This window comes from Artemia sp. Qi Xiang Cuo, chromosome 6, assembly GCF_049724085.1.
Source record: "Artemia sp. Qi Xiang Cuo chromosome 6, ASM4972408v1, whole genome shotgun sequence".
NCBI lineage: Eukaryota > Metazoa > Arthropoda > Branchiopoda > Anostraca > Artemiidae > Artemia > Artemia sp. Qi Xiang Cuo.
Window position 1 is genome coordinate 30,282,116 of NC_142799.1, and position 7,106 is coordinate 30,289,221.

The following is a 7,106-nucleotide window of genomic DNA, read 5'->3' on the forward strand; positions in this document are numbered from 1 at the left end:
GTATATAAATAAAATATTAATTCATAATTTTTATATAAATTAATTAATACCTGTGAGATGGGACACTTGCAAACCACTTGGCCGGGTCACCAAGTTTTTTTCTGCTTTCGCAATTACGAATAATGCACTTTGTAACCATTTCTCATTGATTGACGCATACACACTAACCCATAAGTGCAGAAATAAGTGGGAGGAGCTTTTTGTTTGCACCGAGAATGAAGAGCCAGAAATCATCTGCGGTAAACTTACTGCCTAATTATATAAATTGTGCATCATTACTTCAGGGTTTGTTGAGGACGGCCCTTGGATATAGAGTCGAAAAATTCATTTAAAGTTGCATTCCACTGTCTTATATAAAAAAAAATTCCCTATTGTTCTACTTGTTGTATAGAAATTCCAAAGCTATACTAATGGTAAGTCTACCTTGTTTTGTCTTATGGGTGGGGGGGGGGATCGAGTTAAAATTCTCGACTATTTTTGAAGGAGGGGATAAATTGACTTTAAATTTTATGTCAGGGGGAGAGACTATTTTTTCCCCACCCTTGCAAAAAAGTATATGCTACGTGTTCTTCTTTTTATGCCTTTTGTCTGACAGGCTTTGCTGTCACTTATTAGATATTTATATACTTCTGAAAAAGAAATATCCTAAGACCTATTATGTGTCACAACCACACGAATTTTCCTGTGATCTCTTGTACAGCTTTGAAGATTTTTGCGTGCCTTTTTCTTGAAGAATAGAAACATGCATTTATGCAGTCATTACATTAATACAGAAACGAAGACGTATTTAAGTGAGTCGGCTAGACAACTTTAGTCCGGGACTTGAATTTTACACCGAATGAATCCCATTCCCCTCTCGCCCCTTAGGTTTTGACCATTACAAGCATTCATAGCTTAATTAACTATCCTGCATTTGTGTTGTTCTATCCTGTTTTTTGTGTTTTATTATTATTTTACACCGAATGAATCCCATTCCCCTCTCGCCCCTTAGGTTTTGACCATTACAAGCATTCATAGCTTAATTAACTATCCTGCACTTAAAATATCGAATTCTCAAGTCAATAACCTAATCCATTTGGCTATTACACTTAGGTAGTTGCCAAAAAACTGTGTGTTTCAGCACCTCCCAATTGCCGTTTTGTGGCTTTCTGTAACCAAATAAAGCTTAAAAAGTGTATTTGGCATTTACACTTAAAATATCGAATTCTCAAGTCAATAACCTAATCCAGAATTCTCAAGTCAATAACCTAATCCATTTGGCTATTACACTTAGGTAGTTGCCAAAAAATTATGTTTCAGCACCTCCCAATTGCCGTTTTGTGACTTTCTGTAACCAAATAAAGCTTAAAAAGTGTATTTGGCATTTACACTATATATCGATTTTTTCTGGCTGCAACTACCAAATTTTAGTCCGGGGCTTAGCAATTATCTAAAAATGTAAAAAGATCTCTCATAGGTATCACTTTGTGTGTTGGCAAATTCCCTTATGTATGCCCTCTTTTGCGCTGCTCAAGAACATGTTCTTTGATCCTAATAAAAGAATTCAGTGTAGCTAAAGAATGCATCCATTTGAAGCACCCTATCCACTACTTTTCCAAAGATTTTCGTAAACAAAGTATGTTTTTTTTTATAAGCTCAAAATGTATGTTCAGGTCCATTTTTTGCAGTTATACCATTTTAATACTAAACTAGATTGGAGTGATTTTTTTTACAGTGCAAATATCAAACGACTCAAGTACGAGGAAATTTCAACGAAGATTGGAAAATCGTAAAACTTTTTGATTGAAGATCAAACGAAGATTGAAAATTCGTAATGTTAATAGCCAAATATAAGCAGAACTAGCACATACAGGCATGTCATCTGAAAAAGACTGTAAATTATAATTTTAGCTCAAATATAATCAGCTTGAACATGCATTTACGCAAGGAGAAACTGACCCGAGAAAAAAAGTTCAGCTCTGGCTTAAGCATTGGAGGATAAACTTAAGTCAGGAAATAGCGTCTGTACTTACTTGCGCTCCTTTTCCCCTCCCCAGGGCTTGTCAAAATACGGCGCAAAATCTGCTCGTTTTTTTCTTTATTCTATAAGAAGTTCATTTCTTCGGTAATTTCCAATCTTCATAGCTTGCCCCCCCCCCCAAGTAGCTTAATTCCGTATAAACATAACGGAAGTACTTTGATTTACTGAGGCGTTCTTTCAATTTTCTTGTGTTTTCGTAAATATGTTAAGTCAAGCTAGTGGGGGGTTCTCTGATGGAGGTTGTAAAACCGTTTACCTGCAGAATCATGTGCGTCTTTGTGCTTGAATGTTCCTTAAAAAGAGTTAGAAGAGGTCATTCTCTTGGTTAAAGTGAGCCTTCCCAATAAATCTGCAATTGACGGGACGATACATAGATGTTATTGGCCAGTGTATCCGAAGAAAATGTCCCAAGTCGGCCACTAATATCATGCTCATTATTACGTCTGAATTCACGCGAAGACCACATATAAAGAAACACCGGACTTAAAGGTCAGTCTTATTCTGTATTATATATTCGAATAGCTTGTCAATTTAGGCACTTCAATAGACCCTAGTAGATCAACTTCTCTTGCCCGACAGTACTTATTGCTGTAGTACTTATTTTTATTTCTTTTAATTTTGTTTTGTTGGGTTGAGTTATCACAGAAGATAAACGCTTATGAAAATAGTCGGAAACATGAAATTAGTGGCAACTGTAAGAGGAGTGCCTTATGATGGCGCATAGAAATATAGGCTGGGACTAAGAAGTACGAGTAATTACCCTTGTTACCCTTGAGATCAAAAACGTGTCCACTAGGCGTACATGACGAGGATTTTCGTCTGAAGTACGTTTACTGGCGTTATATATATATATATATATATATATATATATATATATATATATATATATATATATATATATATATATATATATATCCATTTAATTTCAATAACATAGAGTCAAGCTCCAAGCCAGAACCAAGAAGATTAAGATAGACAGAGTTCCTTGTTTCAAATAAGCAAGAAATTATTTTCTTTAATCTTTATGCTATGATAACTTTTATGCTATTTAAGCTTTATGCTATGATAACTTTTATACTATTTTACCTTTATGCTATTATAACTCAACCTGACCCCACTTCCCAAACCAAAAAAAAAAACAAGAAAAATATTTAAAATATAAAAATAAATCCCATGATATATTCCACACCATATAATTAGCTACCTGTATTTTGGAATGTAAATAGAATATTGACACTTCAATTCCTAAACTCCACAATATTTTTCTTCATTCTTTTTATTTCTTTACTTTCCCTTTGGCTGCTCAATTTTACATGCAGGGAAAATTTTTCAGGGGTAATTGCCTGCGGGGGTGGGAAGGGGTTAATCAGCCTCAAACCATCTTTTTGAGGTTAGTGTTATATATTCACCAATGGACAAAGAAGTGTTTTAGCTCGTGACAACCTCTGGACTTTTACCTATAATCAAGCCTGACAGGAGAATTAAGGAGGAGTCCGGGATTGGATTCAAACTACCTTTGTTACCATTGCTTGCATTGGATAGATTTTCTCTTGGAAGGCCATTACAGTATGGAAAGCCATATACTGTATTTAACCTTTATGCTATGATAACTTTTATGCTATCTATCCTTTATGCTATGATAACTTTTATGCTATTTTACCTTTATGCTGTTATAACTCAAGCTGACCCAACATCCCAAACCAAAGAAAAAACAAAAAAAAATATTTAAAATATAAAAATAAATCCCATGATATATTCCACAATATATAATCTACCTGTATTTTGGAATGTAAATAGAATATTCACACTTCAATTCCAAAACTCCACAATATTTTTCTTCATTCTTTTTATTTCTTTACTTTCCCTTTGGCTGCTCAATTTTACACGCGGGGAAAATATTTCAGGGGTAATTGTCTGTGGGGGTGGGAAGTTGTTAATCAGCCTCAAACCATCTTTTTGAGGTTAGTGGACAAAGAAGTGTTTTAGCTCGTGACAACCTCTGGACTTTACCTATAATCAAGTCTGACAGGAGAATTAAGGAGGAGTCCGGGATTGGATTCAAACTACCTTTGCTACCATTGCTCGCATTGGATAGATTTTCTCTTGGAAGGCCATTACAGTATGGAAGGCCATATACAATATTTAACCTTTATGCCATGATAACTGTAATGCTATTTAACCTTTATGCTATGATAACTTTTATGCTATTTTACCTTTATGGTATTATTACTCAACCTGGCCCCCCTTCCCAAACCAAAAAAACAAGAAAAATATTTAAAATATAAAAATAAATCCCATGATATATTCCACACCATATAATCTACCTGTATATTGGAATGTAAATAGAATATTCACACTTCAATTCCTAGACTCGACGATAGTTTTCTTCATTCTTTTTATTTCTTTACTTTCCCTTTGGTTGCTCAATTTTACATGCGGGGAAAATTTTTCAGGGGTAATTGTCTGCGATAATTGTATGCTAAGCAACAAGGGCGCCGGCAGAAAATTTTCCAGGGGTAGGGGGCAGACGCCAAAATAGCAGTGGTGGCTGGGTGACAGGGAATATATTACGTAGATAATTTCGGAGACCGCACAGCCTTTCCATGACGATAAAATAAAAGTTCAAAATAGGGATAAAATCCTTTTTAATAGACAGTGTATAATAAATTTATCAGTTCGTCTGGTACGGAAAACCAACTCCAAAGCTTAAATTTACAGATATGTTTCTAATAAAAAGCCAAGGAGGTCTACAAATCAAGGAGGCACACTTGTGCCTCTATAAAGAGGCGACCCACCACAATGTTAAGCGATTTCAGGTCCTAGAGGTCGCAGAGAGACGGCGGTAATCGCATTTTGTAGCCCAAGCTCAAACTAAGAAACTTGCAAAATTTCATCCTCCTCCGACTTTATCTTCATGGGGTAAACTGGGCCGGAAGTTTGGACCCTCCCACCACCGCCCCCCTGTAACGTTGAAATTTAGAGGTTAAGCTTTCCTAGGGCCCGGGAGCTTATCCTCGAAATTTCAGCTCAATCCGATCACTTCTTCCCTGTTTTCAAAAAACCAAATATAGCCACTTAAAATTCATCATTTCTTCTTTTTTTTTCTTAGCCACGCCTACAGGCCACAGTTGGCAACGGATCCGGTTGAATGAGGACTCATTCGAAGCAGAATTCGACCTGTTAGGGCCTTTTGATATTTTCAGACCGAAAATATTATCCCCCGAATTTACATTTACGAAAAACCTTGTTTTCCTATATTAGCCCATGTTAATTTTTCCCACCACAACCCCCCTTTAACGTCGTCTGATCGGGCTGAAATTTATAGGATAAGCTTTCCTGGGGCCTGGGAGCTTATCCTCGAAATTTCAGCTCAATCTAATCACTCCTTCCCTGTTTTCTAAAAACCAAATATCAAGTTTTGCTTGCGTCAAAAAGATTCATCACCTCACTAAAAAACAATTTCAATTATGTCTCTTTAGTGTAGCGGTGAGACTTCTGGGTGTCAGGCGGAAAACCCGAGTTCGTTTCACCGATAGATCAAATTTTTTATATACTGAATTTAAATTAAAAAAAAAAATTCAGTTTCTTTTTTAAATTATTTGAAAAAAATTATGTTTTCTAAAGAGTTAAAAAAATGAGTTACAAGGTCGACCCTTAAAACACCCTGTCGAGAAAAAAAAGAATAATACACACTCATCTAACAGTTAGTCAAGCAATAATAAGTAATAAACAGTACAAAAACGTGCAGAAATTATTTGAACATAACTACGTTTTCTAAAGAGTTAAAGAGGCTGAGTTACAAGGTCGAACCTTAAAACGTACAGGGATTAGGAGGCACAGTTGGGGGGCTACCGCCCCACAAACCCCCCGCTTTCGCAGCCTTTAAATAAAAAAAAGTTTTTCAAACTGAAAGTAAGGAGCGACATTAAATCTTAAAACGAACAGAAATTATTCTGTATATGAAAGAGGTTGTGCCCTCCTCAACGCCTCGCTCTTTACGCTAAAGTTTGACTTTCTCACAACTCTTTTTTTAAACAATAAAAACTTTAGCGTAAAGAGCGAGGCGTTGAGGAGGGCACAGCCTCTTTCATATACGGAATAATTTCTGTTCGTTTTAAGATTTAATGTCGCTCCTTACTTTCAGTTTAAAAAACTTTTTTTTATTTAAAGGCTGGGAAAGCAGGGAGTTTGGGGGGCGGCAGCCCCCCAACTGTGCCTCCTAATTCCTGTACGTTTTAAGGTTCGACCTTGTAACTCAGCCTCTTTAACTCTTTAGAAAACGTAGTTTTTTTCAAATAATAATTATCACAGAAGCCAAGATAAAAAAAAAAAAACTTCACATGAAAACAATTATCGAAGAAATCCATTTTGAAGAAACAACCCCTATGAAAAATTGGTATAATGCATAGGTGAGAAATGAAAGGAGTGACTGCCCAAGTTCGGTACAAAAACATTTTGGAACTGTCAAAGAATTACTGGAAAAAAGGATCGCAGACCCGTGGCAAGTAAATAATGATCCTTGTCAATAACGAAAGTATAAGAGCCTAGCTATTGATAACACTAAATCACAGAATTAGCTTTTTATGGTGATCCTGAATGTGTATTTATTTATTAGTAATTAGTGCAGTTATTAGTACACAAGAAAGTTCGTATAATTATAGAAAACACAAGGAAAACAACTTAATAAGAGGCAATTTTGGTAAAAATATGCCGTCAACTTTTGCTTGTATTGCAAGAGTACCCAAGAGCTGGTGTATGAAGCCACTATAATCAGGAATGTTTCCCTGAACTGAATGTTGGGAATTTCAGTATTTTGCCCCTGAACGGATAAGTTTTTTTGTGTTTTATTATCATTTATTTATTTTTTTCCCCGGGAGTGATTGTACTTATCTAGTTGTCACTTTGAAAAATATTTAATTTTTTACAGTTGTGAAGTTAAAAGTGTCGAATATATTGTTGTTTTTTTTTCATTCAAAATTGTCTGCGTAAACATGTTATTATTGTTATTGTTAGTAACCAAAATTTAATTACATCGTCACAAGAATAAGAAGTTCTCCATTTCTCTTTTCCAATGGACATTCTCTTT